We start from the raw sequence: 19,887 nt of genomic DNA on the forward strand, positions 1-19,887 counted from the left end.
AAATGAGACTGACCTGGGGGTATGTTGAAGTGAGGAACACAAAGGGGAAGATATTCCCATGGGTGACATGTGCAGGGCATTGGCAGCTTCCAGCCACTCTTGGCCTGACAAGTATCTTCTGAGACTCGGCATCTTTCCTGGAAGCTCCATGCTATATTGGCTCAAGAGTGCCTGCCCGATGCCCTACAGCAAACTCTAGCGTCTGTCACAGAGGAGCTTTGGCCTCCACAGGGTGGGTCCTTCCTACTGGTTTTGGTCAGGGACAAATAAGTCCCACACGCTACTGAACACCCATAGCCTACTAATATCCCACCCCCAAAACACCTCTAAGACATAACAAGTCTCAACCTGCTCCTAGCCCCCTACTTTGAAGCCCAGGGAGCCATTAGGGAATTCTGCCACAGTCAAAATGACAGAGGCGGTCCTTGGAGCAACCGTAGAAGAAAAGAGGCTTCCTATCCACACCGTCAGTCCAGCCATCAGTAAAGAATGATTACATCTTCCTTCTCTGTCTCCAGCGGAGCCTAGTACAAGGTGGTAAACTCCATGTGTTCCATGTGGGTGTGCTCAGGGAAATCTGCTTTCGTTTTGTAGTTTATGGTTTAGCTCACCTCACCTGGAAAGACTCAGCATGAACAAAACCAGATGCATTTCAAGGCACACTGGCTGGCTCTTTGACAACCTTCTCCTTTCTCAGATGGTCTTCCTGAGCCCAGAGAGGACAGCCCGCTCTACCTCAAGGAAAATGCGGGCTCCATCCCTGACAACGGCTGTTAGTAATGGAGCACGTGAATGCTGAGCAGGGTCAAAGCTAGCATTCTGGATTACACCTCATGAACGCAGGGATGAGCTATGCTGGCGTGATGAAATTGAGAGGATCCCAGTCAGTGTGCGTCTGGTGCCAGAACTAGATGGCCATATATGGAGAGGGAGAGAAAGGGACAGAGGAACGGAGAGGACAGCTAAAATGTCACCCATCGGCAGAATCTCAGGGCACGTTGACAGCTGGCTGACTTGACTTAAAGCCACCATCCTACAGTGAAGTGAGTCTGCTTTGGACAGGAACAAAGCCAGGAAGCCACATGAGTCCACCTACTGTCCAAAGCCCACCAATGTTCTTGGTGCTTAACTTCCAAGGTGACTGTCTGCCCGACTGTCATCTTGTAGCTTGTAGCATGGAGCCTGCTAGGCAATGCCTGCCAAAGGTCTGTGTATACTTGCTTATTGGACTGAGAACAAGAGTTGAGTCATGTCTCTGGGCCCACGTGCACTGGAGATTCCTGAGGCAGGGGGCATGTCTGAAGTCCTTGAGCTGGACTGGTATGTCAGAGAGCAACACCAAGTCTCTACCTGTGACTTTCCAGCAACCAGTGCACTGAACCCGTGATGTGGGGCTGTGGAGGCAGAGGCCAAGGAAGCGATGTGTGCTAGCCGCTTGTATGCACAGCCCCGCATCACTGCTCCAGGGAGCCAGTGACCCGGCTTTGTAGACAATGAGCCTACAACAATGCTACCCTCATCACAAAAATCAAGTATTTCACAAATGCCAGTTCAAGAGAGCTTCTCCTAAGGGCATAAGAAGTTCAAATTTGGGTAGGCGAAGGCTTTAGTGGGGGACACTAGGAAATTGCTATTTTTCCCAAGGAACACCTTGGCTAATTTTAGATCCCTGTGCAAGATAATTTTCCTAACAAAACTGGTGCGAACTTCATGAATTCCTGTTTTGTGGAGTCTTTTCTACTCCCTTTGATCTATCTTTGGAGTCTGAGTCAAGCTACCCAAAGGGAGTGAGACCACTCATCAAAGCATTTATGTAGTGTCTACTTCTGGCCAGACACTAACGCTGGGCTGAGGAGTAAGAGCTAACTGCGCCAGGCCCCGTAGGGTAGCTTTCCTAAACAATACGAGACAAGAGACTAACATCAGAAAGGCCCCTCAGCTTGGCCCAAGTTCTGATGAAATTTGAATTTAAGGCCACAAAAGCCTACACATGTGTTTCTTCAACTACACTTTGCTTCTCCTGTTGGAGATAAAAATTACATATAAAACCCAGCCCTTAGGGAGACACATAACAAAAAAGCCATGAAACTAGAGGTGCTCAAGACTGCCCAAAGAAGACAGAGTGGGTGTAATTCAGGAGATTTTAAGATGAACCGAGAAGGGGTAAATAGGAGGTTAAGGACACGAACCATAAGGATTTCAGAGAGTTGGGTAAGCAGCTTAGTGCTCATGCCTAGAATGCATGGGGCTCGGGGTTCAAAGCCCAGTACCGAAGGAAAAAAATTCAACTGGAGAAAGCTGAGGATGGATATTCAAAGCATGGGATTAATTTAGGGTTTGGAATTACCCTGGGGCAGATCCCCAAGCCAGCTGGTGAATGCAGGCAGGGGTCAATCCTTCACAGGGACTTCTGGAATGTGAAAGAGAATAAAATTTCCCTGAGTCACAAAAACAAATCCCACCTGAGACTTGTTTAGAATATCAAAACAACAGGCCCAAGGGCCTCCAAAGTGACAACTGGACTTTGTTCCTTTCTGGAGATCTCTTCAGCCATTCTGCAGAACAAAAAGAAATTTTGCCCACAATATGAGTGGAGAGTGACAACTTCCACACTGTAGGGCTCACGGGGGCAGGTGGGGGGCTGCAGTGAGCCACAGTCCTGACACGCTCCTGCTCATTGTAACTCAGCCAGCAGCCTTCCTTCTGCAGCGGTAGCCCCAGATGGGGAAGCCTGCTGTGCTGCAATCCTACTCTGTAATTTTCATTGTTACACAAAGACCTTTAAATTGCTAAGACCGTAGGCACAGACCTACTTTTCATAGACCCATCCATACCAATGCATTTGGCCTAAGCACACAGCTTCTCACAGAACCATCCATACTCATGGATTGACCTAGGCACACAGCATTTCACAAGGCCCACCTGTGCACATGGATTAGTCCTTTTGCTTTGTTTCTGGAAGGCTGAAATCTTGCGGAGCCAATCTGCGATTCAAGCAATGAGACCTAACAAGCCATTTCCACAGCCGCATGTGTGAGAGAACATGTCAGCCCAAGCTCTCTAATACACCCAACTGAGGAGAAGAATGGGGAGCTGAGTTAAGTAGACATTGGCCATGAGTTCCACTACACCTCTGCACATGGGGCCTCAGTCCTCCGCTGTGGGCTGCTCTCGTCCCAACAGCCAGGGGGCACCAGGAGGCTGGACCTCTGAGGTCCCCCGACACGGCCGTCCCAGTCCCCCAACACTCAGATCCGACTTTACACCCCATCTCTCTCCACCTAGTCCCTTTCTAATCTCCTCCTCTGGCTCCGTCTTGCCTTGTTTTTCCATTCCCTCCACGCCTCGAGTTCTATCAGCAAATGTTTGTTTCTCCACTTGATTTTCCTATCTGTTTTCTATTTGTATCTTCTCTGGCATTAGCAGGTAGCAATACATTGCCCCTCACTCATTTACTTGGAAGGACTAAGGTCACTTTAGACCCAAGAAATGCTGAGTCCTGCCTTCCTAGGACGCCATCCCTCTTTCAGATAAATCATCTACATCAGACCCTGGCTGTGGGAACTGATGTAGAACTTGGGCTGTGCTTGATGCCTCCGCTCCTGACAGCCCAGAAAATGGTGCCCTGTAATGTATGTCGTGCTAGGTTCCCATGGAGATAGTTCCCAGCTGACAATAGAAGTCTGACATGATGCTGAGGCTGTGATTTGAGTTTAATCCACTAGAGGCTTATTCTGTAACCCCTTCAGCCATCACAGAGCTAAATATTGCTGCTGTGATTACCCAGCAATGGATAACGATTTGTGTTGGATAAAGGAGGTAACAAAAAGCACTAAATCTCATGTTTTCTTAGTATGTTTTCATTCCTGTTATATTTTTGAAATTGTAAATCTTACAATTTTGTATGCTTTTTATTTCTGTTTGAACCTACAGCATAATTTAAATATCTTTGGAAACAATCCTAACCTTCTGAAATACGTGGAAACTAATAAATGAGTGTGTGTGTGTGCGTGTGTGTGAGTGTGTGTGTGTGTGTGTGTGAGATATGGTTCCAAATGATAGTTTCACACACACACACACCTACCTTTGGGCATAAGACCGTGGCTGATGATTATAGATTTAAACCTGTCTTCATTAACTTGGTACGTCATTTGGAAAAGGTAATTATTTTCCTAAAAGTTATTCTAAATGTTAAAAACATAATTTCACTGCCATTGTGTCTGTAGTGCATTTTGTTGGGAAAGCAAGAAACCCAAAGTTTTAATGTCAGCAAGAAGAGCATTCTCTTCTAACTTTTGATTAGTCGGTTAAGCTTTTTAGACAGGGTTTACCTGTGTGTCCTGTTGTGGCAGCAGTCCTCCTGCCTCAGCCTCCTGAGTACTGAAATTACAGGTTTGAGCCACCACACCCATCCCTCTCCAAAGGCATGGCTCTCCACGGTGCTGTACTCCTGGTGCGCAATTCTTTATACTATCCCAGGTAGACGATTTTAGTTGCCAACCTGATGCCCCAGCTATTCTGTACCCCATGTAATGACTCCACTAATATGACTGGAGACCACTGCCTTCCCAGCTGCTCTGAAGACCGTAATTAATTCTCAGAGAACGTAGTTTCAAGGGACCCTGGCAGGGCAGTCAGAGTACCATCGCCTACTTCTGCTCGAGAATCCACACCACAGCTACACAAGGCCCCCGTTCAAATGGAAGGAACGGAGTATTCAACAACTCTCAGGTGAGTTCATGAAAACCTGAAGGACCATCCCATGATATGCTGTTCGTATCAGGCATAAATAAGTTCATTGCTGGGAACTTCTGGTGGCAAATCCCTGCACCAACCAGAGATGCTGTCTGGATTCTTCTCTGCTCCTCAGCAGCAGAACTAGACAATGTCAAGATCTCCAATCCCTCCCCCCTCCGGAGTCCTTTTGTGGCCTCTCCAGGAAGGGTCGTTCTTAAGTCCACTAGAACACCCTGCTCTGCTGGGACTGCACACATGAAGTTTTCTCAATGGGCCGCCCATGTCTGCCCTGCCCCACCTTAGCACTGCCGAGAAAATCCATCTGTTGTCTTTGGGTTTTCAGACTCGGGAACAATTTGCTTTTTCAGGCTTCAGAAGATTGTTGGCCTGCCTTTTGTTCCATTTCAGATAACTCAGAACTGTTTGTGATTCATTACATCAACCTTGGCCAGTGTGTAGAACAAGCAAACCAGGCGTCCCTAGTTTGGACCCAAAAAAGGAAGATCCACACCCCCCCTTCCATTTCTATTAAGACAGTTATTTTTTCCTTCTGGTTGGATGATATGCACTTTTAACATTCCGGGGGAAAAAGTGTCTGTGATATGAAAGTCATAATAAAAGAAAATGAAAAGAGAAATATAATTATAAAGGACGAGAAACTGTATCGCTTTTAGTGTGAAATGCCCAGGGGAAAATCTACTTTTAAGATGATCAGTACCACATAAATGAAAAGAGAATGTAATAAAAGACTTGCTACTTTAGAAATTACCTTGTTCTTTAATCTTTCTGGCTACTGGAATTTCATCCTAAATTTTATTTTTATTTTTTTAGATAGGATTTTACTATGTAGTCCCGACTGACTTGGAACTAAATATGTAGACCAGAATGGTCTTAAACTCACAAAGATCTGCCTGATTTTGCATCTGCAGTGATGGGGTTAAAGGCGTGCACCACCATAGCTGACCTATGGGTTTTACTGCTCCAAATCGACATTTGGCACTGGACAAACTCGGCGACGATGCAATGCTTTCCTACTAGGTGACCACGGAGCTCCTGGGCCTCAGGCCTGTGGCCTAGAACATAGGACTCCAAAATGACCATTAAACAAAACGTGATCAGACACTGAGGGTGAGCCAATAGCCATGCGGGTATAGAGCACTTACTATAAATGGAAAGGGACATAAGCCTTGCTCAAGTTGATAAGGCGTGGTCAGATCTATCAGCAGAGAGACCGTCCTTCTCAAAGACCATGTTAATAGGGGACTCAGAGCCGAACTCAAAGTCTTGACATAATCTCTGTTCTGTAAGTCACTCTGTCACATGGCCTTCCTAAACATACCTTCCAGGTAAATGTCTGGAGCCAAGGGATTGTGGATACCTTGAATGCAGAGGTATTATTGCATGTAACATCTCTGTTTGATAAGCCTGAATCATGAAGAAAAAAAAAAACTCACTTCTAAATGCCGGACGCTATTGCAGATTTTACACTTGTTTCTGCCTACATCATTCTTCTGGCTCGCTCTCAGGTCATCTGCCGCCTCAAGCCACGTGGAAAGGAACTGGAATCCTTTATAGACAACACTGAGTGTCCAAACAACAGCATGTTGATAACTCAGCCTTCTCTTAAAAGCCTTTTCTTGATGGGATCTCCAATTTTCCTTCCAGGCATAAGAAATCAGAGTTATGACCATGATCTGGCATTTGGACGGTAAGGACCGGCACTTCTAACTTCAGCCTTTGATCTAGTTTCTCTTCAGAACACGGCCCAGTGTCAGTTACTACTGCTAAATGTTGTCTGTGGAAAGGGCTGCCTTCACATAGGATTTCAGCTTTAGGGAGAGAGGTTCCCTGTGTGCAGATCTGGTCGACCCTGAAAGGGGTGGAGATGTGAGGGGACCGCATCAAGAATGGCCTTTCACCAGGCAGTGGTGGTGCAGGTGTTTAATCCCCTCACCCCCCACAATCGGCAGGCAGAGGCAGGTGGATGTCTGTGAATTCCAGGCCAGCCTGGTCTACAGAGCTAGTTCCAAGACAAGCTAGGGCTGTTACACAGAGAAACCCTGTCTCAAAAAAACCAAAACTAAAACCAAAACCAAAACCAAACCAAAATTAAAAAAAAAAAAGCCAAACAAACAAGAATGCCCTCTCAGAAAGCAGTGCGTTCTTATTTCTCAGGGAAAGAAGGAAAAATTAAAAGACAAAGGCAATAAGAGGAACACTGTATAGCCAGTGAGGCCCAAGGCAGGAGAAAACTCAATTTTCTGCCCATTGGGCAATGTGGTAATTTTTCCTCTTTAATTGCAACGTCCATCTTTGTTGTTTAGCTCATTATTTCTCTGAGCTTGCATTCCTTCCTCTTAGCATTCCTCCTTGTTCCTGTCTCTCATTTCTGGAGTTAGATTCCCCCCTAACCCATGGAACCATCACTACTAGGTAGGCCTTCACACCTTCTGTTTGCCCCCACCCCAAAGTTGGCTAGGAATTCTAAAACCAAACTCCTCATCGGCCTTCCTGTGAGCTGTCAGAGTCTCATGCACCCACAGTTTCCATGAGAGGTTAAAGAAATAGATTAAAATAAAAATTCCTAAAAGAAGTTGAATCTGGGCCAGCAAGATGGCTCAGCAGGCGTGCCTGCTTATCATGATGCCCTAGGCCTGTGTATGCTGCCTGGGGCCCACAGGGTGGGAGGAGAGAACCAGCTCTCACAAGGCCACTGTGCTCTGACCTCCACTGTGGCCTCTGAGCAACAACCCCATCCTAACACACACAGAAAAGTAAATGCAATCAAAAGGGCTGTGAAGCTCAGGTAATACATTTTTAGAAAGTGCTTCAGGGAGAGACTGAAACTCAAAATGCAGTGCTTCTTTGGAGGAGTTATCCCAGTGGGGGTGGGAGGGGCACTGGCTCCCAGCCTGCCCTGGGAGCAGTCCTCTTCAGTCTGACAGGCTAGCAGAGTTCACCAAGCATATAAACAGGCTGCTTTTCATCCTGACACACCAAGCCCTCGCTGCAGTTTCCATAAGTTACTTCTTCAGTCATCTTGGTTTCCCCTTCTGCAATGCCGCTGGGGGCAGTCCCCGCTTCTCTTCCTTCTCTCGAATTGACAAGAAGGCTTTCCCCCATGTGAGCGCATTTTCTATAAATTAGCTACATATATTAGTCAAATTAAACTACCTAGATTTCCCCCTCAAAACTCCCATCCCCACACTGATGGGGAATATGTTTCCCTAAGCTACGTTCTCCTCCACCGTTCCACACCATCTAGTCTTCACTGACTGACCCGCATCTGATGGGCACGGCGTATACAGACCAGTCTCCTGGGAGGACACAGGAGGGAAATAACTATTCCTCCTCTGTGGGAAGTCAGGACGGCAACGAAAGGAAGAGCGGCCTGCCATGTATGTGCTCCAGACACACAACTGTAAGGGTTGGGAGAAGGGCCAGGCCATTCAGCAGGGGAGTTGTGTAGAGGGGCAGGGGTACCTGTGTGTGCAGGGAGTGCTGATGACCTGACCTGGCTTCATGATTTCCAAACAAATTCTCATGGAAAAGATAATTGAAATGAAAGTTGGCACTTATTAATTTCTGTCAGTCCACTCCAGTTTCTCATAGCTCCTAGTCATGTGGATACATGCTAATTTCCTTGGCAGCCTTAGATAAAGCTCTTAATGTGGTTTGAGTCCCTGGGAGATTAGCACTATTATAAATATAAATGTTCAAACACAAGTAAGCTGAAACCGAATGCCCACTGAATACTGGCTTTCTGTTAGATGGAGGCTTTCCGTGCACCGAGTCCTTGGGTGAGTGAGTTAGAAAAGGGCTAAATGCACTCACTGGCTGATGTCAAGGCAGGGCTCTTTCCCATAGGAAGCAGCAAACGCAGTTGTTATTTAGATATGGAATTTACAGAAGTTGGCAGGGCAGTTTGGATGACAATCAGAGAAATACTAATTCAGAACTCCAAGCAGGAGCTTGAGTAGAGAACCCTGAGACTGTAATCAAAACAGGCTCTGTTTGCAGCCAATCTGCAAAACCTCATCTTCATGTTCTGGTTACTTTGTATTACTTGCAAGTGACAGTGCCCCCTACCCCTAACCAATAGTTATAAAGATTTCAGGTTGTTTGTTTGTCTAAGAGAAAGTAAGGGTTGAGTGCTTAGAAACATACATTTGACATGGAACCAGCACATCTCTTCTGAGCATAGAGTCTGTACACCTCACCCAATAGGTGTGCTGATGTGGTCATTGCTCACTGGTAACTTTTTTGCCCAATTTGAGGCACTCAAAAATTTAAAAACATTCCTGTTTTAAGAAAATTCTAAAATGAAAGATTGTTTTGTTAACTCCCCAAGACACAGTGCAAAGATCCACTGCCTGCTTGTTCCTCCTCAATGAGAAACTATTTCACTTGGCCTTTGACAGTGTATTTCTACCTTCCTAGAGGGAAGGAAGGAGGGAGAGGAGAGGTGTGGAAGGAGAGAAGGAGGAAGAGGCAAAAAGAGAAACAGAGAACAAGATGAGAACCGGTCACAATTGATCTTGAACTTGGAATTCCTAGCTATACTTGCCTCTTGTATTCTTGGCTGAAGGCACGACTATCAAAGAGAAGGAAACGAATTGAAGAAAAAAAAATAGTGGCTCATTATCACTTGGCCAGCCTGTCCCGAGGACAGCTGAGATGGGTGTCACCCACTATGCCAAGCTAAGGCTGCCCTGTGAGCAATCCTCTGTCTCGGTTTTCCAAGTGTGGGGTAACAGGAGTGGGATTATGCTTAGCCTTGTGTGTGCCTTACATTCAGTATGACCACCGGGTCACCTGCTGAGGTCATCCTCCAGATGAGTCTCCGCCTTTCCCTTCAGGACACTTCTGCTACGAAGCCCTTTCTGACCAAGGCATGCCTGCCATCACACTGAGTCACGGTCTTTTCCTGCTCGGCCTCAAACTCACTGTCTTCAATGAGCATGCATGCACAGCTGCCTGCCTGTCCCCTACTCAGGGCAGGGTCTGAATTTGATTGTCTGCTTTTCTGGGTTCTAACAGGGCCTGGCACCTGGTAAGGCCATGTGTTTGCACAATGGGTGAATGAATACAGATGAAAACTTCTTAACTAGGTCCATACCAAGTGTGCTGTGCTCGAGGAAAATGAGTATGATACAGTTTAAAAGAAGCTCAGTACTTCCCGGGACTTTAAGTCTGGCACGCTGAGCTGAGTTCCAAATCCACCACAGCACAGCTTCACCTTGGCCAAGCTACGGAACACCCCTGACCCTCAGTACAAGCTACAAAGATAAGAGGATGACATACAGGTAAAAGGTAAGAATGCCACGAGTTGAGCATCCCAAGGGAGCCAGCACAGAGACAGAAGCAGAGTGGCACTGTGGTTACTCCATCAATGACAACAGTAAATTAAATAGATTCTGAGAAAGGTACCAGAGTAGGGCACAGTAGAACTCCTGTCTCAGTGACAGCCAACTGCCTCAGTCACAGAGCTGAGAAACCATGCAATAGGTGTGTCGTGTTTGAGGCCTCAAGGGAGTCAAACAGGATTTCCATATAAGCATGCTGCACAGTGAGTGATGGTAAGTTGGGTGGAAAGGGAGGTATTTAGGGATCGGCCTGCTCGGGTCAGGGAGACAATGGCTAAAAGGTGGTTAGCATGTCTGAGAATAGCCTACTGCTCTCTGCTGCCCCCTTTTGGTGTGGAGCGGGGAGAGCAGTGATAGGTAAGGGAGTGAGGGCCAGAAAAACCAGGGGACCAATTAAGTGGTGGAGGCTAAAAAGAGAAGGCTAGTTTAGTCAGATTCCAAGCACTCTGTAAATTGCAAGCCATTGTCCTGAGCTCAGGGTCTTATTGCCCTAAGCACTAGGTCTAATTGACACTCTTCTATTCATTGCTTGAAGACATTTCTCAAGTAAGATCCAAGCCATTTTAGCCTCAAGGACCCAGTCAATACCCACAGGTTTGTTGAGAAGCAAGCAACAACAGCAAAGCTGAGAAGGCATCAAACTAGGAAGGATAGAGAGGTGAAGAGGGCAGTTGACACCGAGTCTTCTCCAGCCATGCAGGGGCAGCATAAATATCAGCAGAACGTCCCAAAAGGAAAATGCAAGTCACTTCCCCATGTGTGTCAGTCAGTGATCCTGTCAGACTAAGGGCTTCCATCAGTGCTTTTCGGAGTCAGGTGACTCTTCAACAGGGAGAGGAGCTATTCTGTGTGGCTAGCAGTGGTCTTGGTTCCAACCTACTTTAAATGCCAATACAAACTCTTGTCTACCAGTGGCAGCTAAAATTGATGGCTCAGTCAGTGAAGCGCTTGTTATGCAAGCACAATGATTTGAGTTTGTTCCCTAGACTTCATATTTTCAAGAGCTAGAGCATGAGGGCACAGGCTCATAACCCCAGTGCTGGCGAGTCAGAGGCAGGCCCATCCCAGGGGCCAACCTATCTAGCCTATTTGGTGAGCTCCAGGAAACTGATAGACCCTGTCCTTAAAAAGGGAGATAGCTACTAAGAAACAACATCTACAGTGAGTGACTGTGCATGTGTACCCACGTGTGTGTGCACACGTATGCACACACACACACACACACACACACACACTTCCAAATGTCTTCCAGGAGGCAAAGTCCTACCCACTGAGACTGGCAAGACTTCTACAAAAGCTCAAAGTTGTTCCATCCCTTTCTCATCTGCCTTTGTTTGTCCCTACAATACCATGAGCCAGACCCACACACAACCAGTAGATGTTCACATAGACAGCAACACTAGTGTCTTCAGAACCCCAAGATTCTCTTCCAAAGTCTAGGTTTGAGGGATATCTCCTGCTCTGGCCCAAAACTACAACCTAGTGAAGCCACAACTACAAAGGAGACTCCACACTCAAAGTCTGACCTCTCAGACAAGCAGGGGTCCAGGGAGAAATGTTCAGCATGCACAGCATACAGTGGACACATAAACACCTCAGAACTGTCTTTGTTTTCTCTCCTCCCCCTTCCCCTCCATTTTGCCCCTGCTAAGCTGCTATGCAGTAAGAGCCAGAACATGAGCACAGCCCTGGAGCCACCCTCCTTCATGTTCCTGGTGCTAAACAAGACAGCCTCTGCACAAATAAACAATTAAGTTAATTGTGGGCTTGACAAATACTTTCCCCCTGAGGAATTAAGTACCATTTGGGGTTAGGTTTCCAGGCTGAACACCAGAAGGCAAGAAAATGAAGGAATATGGTCAGTCTCCCAGGCCTTTAACCCCAAAGAAGTGGCATGCAGCAACCAAATCTGTCACAATACCTTAATCTAAATGTTTCTGTCACTCAGCATTCCCCTCCATTCAGCCAGGGACCAGGGACAGGCTCCTGGGAGGGGTGCAGTGGATGGATATCCTTCAAGGATTTGTCACTGGGCATTGCTGTGCCTCCAACGACGGCTTCCTTCAGGCAAGCCCTTCATACAAGCTACACCAGAGGCTACTCAGGGTCCTAGGGAGGGTACCCACGCCTCCCTTCTCTTGACATTGTTTTTAGTAGAAATCAACATTGGCTGTTTTCAGCTTCAACTTTAAGTTCCAGCTGGCTTTATCTTGTCTTGCTTATTATAACTGTGGCACAGTACACCGTGGAGAGGCCACACCTGTGTTTATGTCATATGCTATCAAAATACTGTGAAGGGAGCATGGTGCGGTCCTCATTAGAAGATCAAAGAACAATGGTGAGAAGTCTTTGCTCCTAAACTCGGGCCTCTCGAACCCCCTGGAACCCTGAGAAAGACCTAGGCACCCTGCTCTACCTGGCTGAGGTCAAGTGGAGATTGGCCATGTACTGTTTATTGAGAGAGAAACAAATACTCTCAGCCTGTCCGGTTTCAGAGCAACTGGGGAGTTTCCAGTCTGGATATGAGAAAACTTTTACACTGTACCCAAATATTCTTTTTTCTTTTTCTTTTCTTAAGCCAAAATTAGAACAAAAACAAACATTTATGGGGCTCATTGCAGGCGGAAGAAGAAACTCAAAAGCCGAAACATTTCTTATGAAAAACTTTGTCTAGCTCTAAACTCACCTGGCCCATGCCCACCCTGGCCTGGAGGCCACACTGCTCCTGGTTGGGTCTCCAGCTAGGTTTCCCAGGCTAGACTGATGATTTTGGAGCAGTGAGGAGATAGTGGGGGTGCAGAGTCCATGAAGGAAGTGTTTTCCTTGTCTAACCTGATGCCTGGAGGTGCAGTTAATAAGATACTGCCCAGAGCAGCCCCTCAGTGAGAGAGTTTAGCCTGGCCCTGCTGCCCACTCAGAAAGAACCTGATACTAGCAACCTGGCCTACCTAACCCAAGCAGAGACATCACTAATTAGCACAGCCCTCAGCCTCTGGGCTGGTGACTGCGTCACGAGCTCTCCTACGCAGCCTGCACTAAGACCCCAGGCAGCCATCCAGGCTGTGAGCTGTGTGAGGGGCCTGCTCAGAAAGCACCGTCTCCCAGATCCACTCTGAAATCCCAGACTGTGTCCATCCTCAGCATGGCAGTTTAATTTAAAACATTCTCATTTTGTTGACCTGAAGACAGTGTCAGTTAAGCTGTCTGTTGCTGGAACTGACTGTGTGTATTAACACATAAAATGCCAATAGAAATGTACAGAAATTCTTGTCTGTCCACACATTTAAGTCAAGGTAGGTCGTTAATCCATGTGAGATTTATCTTACAAGTTCAGCTTATAAAAGATACTATATAAATAACTTAGCTGCTGAAAACCATGTGAGTATGGATTGGCGCCTGGGTTATGTTCTTTAGAACAATAACAAAAGACATCAAAAACAAACAAACAAACAAAAAGCCCTTGTCCTGGGTCTTTTCTCCTACAAAGTCATTTCAAGCTACCTTCTTCCCATCTCCAGCCAGCATCCTAAAGACAGCGGTAATGTGCTTGTGAAAACAGGGTCACCAGAAGTAGGGCTGCTGCTCACGGAGATTGTTACCCAAATCACAGGAACACAGCTGAAAGAGAGCTATTCTTACAGACTTGTGTACCACAAAGGGGGGTTTCCAGGCCTGATATTAGCAATTCAGTCCCTTCCTCTCTAGTTTCAAGATGAGACCATGACAGAGACCGACTTGTCAGAAACAATAACATCCAACCACAGAACAGCAGGTACCGGCATCTAAATGTGCAAAAGTGCACACCTCCCTGCAGCTTGCCGCACGCCCACGGTGTTCTGGTTTGTCTCCGGGGGTGGGGGGAGAAAAGGAGGAGGGAAGAGAAGTAGGGAAGGCGTGAGGAAGAGAGGAAGAGGAAGGGAAGGGAAGGAGAGAGAGAGAGAGAGAGAGAGAGAGAGAGAGAGAGAGAGAACAGCTTTCGCCGTCATTACTGCTTCCTATGCTTCCATAGTCTTTGGTGTTATCTTCATACTTTAAAACAAACAACTGCATTTTGATTGCATATTTTACTTTTTGAAAGTAAATGTTGTGAAATGAAAAGATTTCTTTTAGAAGCAGAGATATCTGAGAATTTTCCCAAAATGGATGAAAGGACACGTCTCCTTTCTCTTTCTGCTTTTATAGATTCATGCCAAGCCAATGTGAGATGCCTAATTTCCATAGAATATTCCAAAGAGAAAGGAATCAGTTCATCCCTATGGCAAATTGGACATATATTGGGCATCCACTGTTTACAGGCCTGGGATGCTAAGAACTGTGGGGCGTCGTACTAACAAAATAGGAAAAGGAATCCAACTGAATGAGGAAATGAGCTGAACGAAAACAGGACAAAAAGATAGAACCCCACAAACCTGCACGAGTGCGCATGCGCAGCTGCTGGTAGGGCGTACTGCTGCCGCGCACCTTCCAAGAGACTTCCTATGCAACCGGCACTGTCTGCACATAAAAAAGTATCAATATTCAATGTTTGCTGGCCAATTTTTATGCTTTCAAATCCCTTTAAATGGGGCTGTTTACCTCCTGTCTACTTTTTCTATTTTCCAAACTCGAACCCCTTCTTAAAATTTTTCACTTAGGTATGATATGCCTTGAGCAAAATAAAAACAACCTATGTTATATTTTCACAAATACTGACAAACATGTACATCCAGGAACTCACTCTCCTCCCAAGACTCCCAGAAGAAGGGAAGTAAGAAAAGAAGAAAGAAAGAAGAAAGGAAGGAAGGAAGAAAAGCAGGCAGGCAAAAGAAATCTCTCACAGCCATTGTGTCCTAAAATTATTTACATCCAAATATTTTTTAGTGGAGATTATCAAAGCCAAGTGTGCATGCAGAGGTAGGTGGAAAGGGAGGAGGTGACCAGCTAGTCAACCACACACGGTATAATAAAAGTCCATAGAGATGTGTGTAAACAAAGCTGCAGGGGCCCAGTCCCTTCCCAGCAGCCCTGCTGACACCTGGCCACTACACTGCAATGGGTGCCTCTCTTTCCTGTTTTGAGCATTGGGGTTTCCATGTCTAGAAAGAGGGAAGTTGAGCCTGAACGGTCAGATTTGCCATATTCTCACAGGAGCGAAGACCATGTGCCTAGGACGGCTAAGCACAACTCTGAGACTCTTCCAAGTCTATTGCAACACTGAAAATGAGCTCACATGACCAGGCACACAGGAACTTTTCTTAGCATTTCCTGTTTCCCAGATTTCAGAGGATCCCTTCAGGGGATGTCTGGCCCAGGGTAGCCGGGAAAATGGGCACCTTCAGGCTACACCCACCACCGGCGTTTCTTCGTTTTGGCAGGATGCTGCTGTCCTTGTGGTCTGTCAGCAGCATGGGGCAGGGCTGGGAGGATATATACTTCCTTTGGGGTCCAGTGAGGGCCTTCTGGTGCTAGTGGCCATACTTGCTGTCCTCTTGTCATCACTAAACCGCTATGAAAGTGGGAGCTAGGTACCTCTAGACTCTGTGACATTCATTTCTCATAAAGGTTGTGAGATTAATCACAGACATGTGACGTGTATGTCTTTGAAGCCAAACCCAAATGGAATATGTCACCAAATATTCTGCAGGAAGTAGTTCTGTTAAAGTCTCTTCCAAAATGGTACCCAGGGCAATCCTTTCACCCAGCAATCAAAACAATGTGCTTGAAAAGTTTACAGCTTTCAACCCTCGAAAAGGTCACCTGCCTGCCTCACACCCTCCCCAGCTCAGAGCACAACGGTTATTTTCAGAGAACATATATTGTTCTCTGTTCATTTGCATTTGGTGAAATCCCTCCCTTGGACCACTTTGGTGAGCACTGCCTTGGGCTTGTTGGTCGTCTCCTGTAGTCTAGATACGTGCAGACATTTGCTGCCAACTTTAGTGTCCAACAGATTGAATGCAGTTGCTGCCTTTGGTTTTTATGCTTTCTTTTGCTTAGGTGGTGGCTTTTCCATCTTTCCTAGGATCTTGCTGGTCTTGAACTCCAAAACCCCCTACCTCAGATTCCTGAGTGTGGGAATTATAGTCATGGGCCTACTGGCCCATAGATAGCATTCTCTCCTCTTTGTAATAGACTTAAGCAAAGTCCTTGCTTCTAGATGCTTCCAGAGCTCTTGCTCTGTCTCTTCTCTCTCTGTCTCTGTCTCTGTCTTTCTTTCTCTGTGTCCCTCCCCGAACCTAATCTCCTGGTCAACTGACACATGCCATGTTTTAGGTGCAGAAGGTTTACTGGACTGCTATGAGAAGTTGTCCCCAGCACCCACTATCACTGCGGGGCACAACTGTCTTGCAGATTGAAGCCCATACACTGAACGCTATTGCTCAGTGTACGGATAGATGCCCATTCTCCCCACCTGAAATACGGCATACACAGCCGGCAGGGGGGGCTCCAAGTGTTAGCCAACAATGCTGGATTTCAGAGACATGCTTGTCTATGAGTAATTGAAAGTGACTCATGCTGTTTCCCTGGCTGGTACATGTGACCCGCAGCACTGCTTGAGTGTAGATGTGTGACCAGAGCAATTCTTAGAACACAGATTCCCCTTCACACATGTTGTTTATCTCCTTTTGCTGAACAGGAGGGAGCAATGGCGGAGACGAGCTGCCCAGGGCTGCCACTCTACAGTGAGATCTTGGAAAGTTCCCAGGAGAAGAAGCAAAGGACATCACTCAACGACAGAAAATAAGAAAGACATTTAGCTTTCGTAATCATTGGATACCTTAGAAAATGCCCCCAAATCTAGCAGGATAAGGATCCAAGAACATAAAATTAAGTGCTTCCCATTTCCACATTAGTAAACATGTAGATCTAATGGGACAGAGTTGGTATGCAACTATGGCATACCCAAAACAGACCACCCAAGAATGCACCTTCACTTTAACGCAAAGCCCACTCCTGGGATCTGCTGTCATTTGGGCAGTTCAGGTGTATTCCAGTGATTCTATCTCCCAACTTGTCTTAGTCTCCCTTTACTAGAGCTTGGTGTCAGACCCAAGTCAGGGGACTCACTGAGGATACGCAAGGACACAGCTGCCAAGCACTCTCGAGAGTACTTCCTACCTCTTTCTCAGTTCCTATTTTCTGCTGAAGCAGATCCTACCTCATTTGCCTGCTTCATGAAGACCACCACTCTCTGGCCTCTCTCTCCTTATCTTCTAGGTTAGTCCTGCAGTTTCTCTCAAATGGACGTCAGAGCGGCATCTTCACCTGAACCTTTAATGAGGACAAGGGGACTTTAGCCCCACCCCAGCTCCCTGATACCCCACCCCTGCTCCCTCAACCGCACCTCCCACTTCTTTACTAATCTCTATATCTTCACTCTCCTGGTTCCCCATGACACTCAGAACCTAATTCTTAACCCACCTCCTCAGCGCAGGCAGCTGGTACTCGACCTGAAAGCCCACCATGAAGCTCTCCTTACCCAACTCTTCACGCTGTCCTGAAGACCTGTCTCTGCTCACCCTCCCAGTGCTTTACTGCATCTCTTCTTGTTTGCTCGCTACATGATATGATCATGTTGGATTGCAGGGTACTCTGTTGCTGTTTGACAACAACATACTTTATTCCTCTCTAGACTCATAGCCAAGGTCAAATCAAGCTCCAGATGAAGATAAACACTTGATTTTTGCCTGAAGGGTATAATACACAAGGTTTTGTGAAATGTTAGCCCTCGGTTAAGTCTGATTACCTGTCATCCAAATGCAATCTTTACCTTTTAATCCCAGCAGAAACTAAGTGGAGGAATAAATGCAGCAAATATTCAACTAACGACAAATAAGAATCATTTAAGTAGCATGGCAAGCAGACATTTTGGGAATATCAACCCATTAATCTTCATCCTGACCCAGGTAATTACAGCTACTGTAGTTACCCCCACTCTATGCAGGAGGAAACTGAGGCACAGGAAGTAACTGATCTAAAGTCACAAGGAAGAAAGTGCCCTGTGGAGACTGGACTTGGGATCTGGACCCCAGGGCGGGCTTGTTGCAGCCATGTTATGCTACTGGTTACGAGGTGTGTGTCCTGCTCTCGCTCACCGCAGCAAAGAAGAGCCCATGTTCCCCACAAACACCCAAGAGCCGTTATCCCTCGAACTCCAGTGATAAGAAACTGAGAGCGAACAGATCTCCATCTTCACAAAGAAGTAAGGCATCGTGAGATCCCAGTTCGTAGAATTTCCTTTGAAATATACAAGGTTTAAAAAGAATCTGCCTGTCTGCCCTGGGAATCCAGATGCCAAATTCATAATCTGAGCAAGTCTTTAGAAGTTCTCTTTCAATGACTACACATCTAATATCTTTCCAAATTTTTAATTTCTCAATATAAAAAACTGAATGCAACTCAAATCATGACCGCAGTTAGATCTTTTGGCTATTCTTTGAAAATGGTTATATTCATCTACACATATAGAACTCCAGATTATGAACAAGGAAAAAAAACAGAAAACAAAGCAACCTTCTCCTGGTGGTAAAGTCACGGCAGGAAATGATGCCACCAACAATCACTCATGCATTAGCAGTTGCTTAAGCTAACCATAAGGCTTTTAGAGGGAAAGACTGGGAGGCAGTGGTTGGAAACGAAGCCCCATTATTAATGTAGTCAAGCTATTCAGCTGGATCCAATAAAATAAAAAGCTCTGCCCAGACCAGTGTCTGTAGTAGAAGATGCTAAGAGCTGTTTTGAAAAATCTAGTTTTATTGAATCCAGGCTCTGGATGCAGCATTCCTTCTTCCTGTGACTGAAAAGCCACCTCATGCATTAGAGAACTTTTGAGAAGCAGTGAAAATGTGTCAAGACAGCACTGTTTATTCCTGGGGTAGGCAACTTTATAATGTCCAAGGTGATCCAAACCTTCTTAGCCCATTGGCTAAATTGTCAAGAGAGGCTATAGGGCCTGCTTCCAATAATTCAGTTGGGTTAGACACCATTATCAGGAAGCGAGAGTTGGCCTGAGGATACAAAGATGGACAACATGTACCTCTTCTGGGGAGTGGGTTACATGCAACCCTGAGGAGGGGGCCACCATCAGTGGAGTGTTTGGTTCAGATGAACATCACTTGGTGTAACTGTGGGTATCTGTATCTCTTCCCTAGCTGAAAGCTCTCCCCTTCCATTGATCTGTTTTCATTGTCTTCAGATGGCTTCATCTCCATCTCCGGACACCTTACAGAAGACCTCCCACCTTCCAGGCAAAGGACCTCCTGTTTTCATCTTTCCAACACTATCCTCACTGGCACCTGTTCCTGCCCCCGTTGCCCTGTTCAGCATTTAATCCACACGTCAGTGAGGTAGAGAGATTGCTCTGATCTCAGATCTCTCCTATGCTATATTTGAAGAAGACCCAGGGAAGAGTTAGGATGAAGGCAAAGGGCTGTGGGGAGTGCAGGGAGTCTTGAGTGAATGTGTGTCATTTAACATGAGCACAGCCATGCTAAGGACCTCAATGCTTCAGACCCTGCGTCATGCGCAGATGTTATCAGCATATGAACAAAATGTCCACTTCACCTTCCTCCTCGTAGATCTTTCAGCCTAAAATGCTATCCCACAGAGACGCTTGCCGAGGTTAGCTAAACCACCTCCCCCTCAGCTCTGTATAGTAGTTCCATCTCTCCGAAGCAGACATTGAAAATAAAGTCACTGATTTTCTAATCTGCTGCTGTGTGCCTCCATCAGAGCACACACCCACCAGGTCCCAGCTTTTCTCTGTGTATCCTCAGCACTCCAGTCAGGGTCAAGTCCAAAACAT

General features: G+C 46.3%; 1 protein-coding gene across 2 annotated transcripts in view; it reads right to left on the reverse strand.

Moving 5' to 3' along the window:
* The window catches only part of Bcl2 (BCL2 apoptosis regulator), a 174,060-nt gene that overhangs the window by 15,092 nt on the left and 139,081 nt on the right, over positions 1-19,887 (reverse strand). The window contains exon 2 of one of the 2 annotated variants that reach the window (XR_007588285.1): positions 14,513-14,597. The exons of the other annotated variant lie outside the window; for it this stretch is intronic. The gene's annotated coding sequence lies outside the window, so the exon portion shown is untranslated. The remainder of the gene's footprint in view (positions 1-14,512; positions 14,598-19,887) is intronic. 2 annotated transcript variants of the gene reach the window in all.

The sequence above is a fragment of the Alexandromys fortis genome, unplaced genomic scaffold, assembly GCF_014885135.2.
Source record: "Alexandromys fortis isolate MF-2015 unplaced genomic scaffold, M_Fortis_MF-2015_v1.1 scaffold_96, whole genome shotgun sequence".
Taxonomy (NCBI): domain Eukaryota; kingdom Metazoa; phylum Chordata; class Mammalia; order Rodentia; family Cricetidae; genus Alexandromys; species Alexandromys fortis.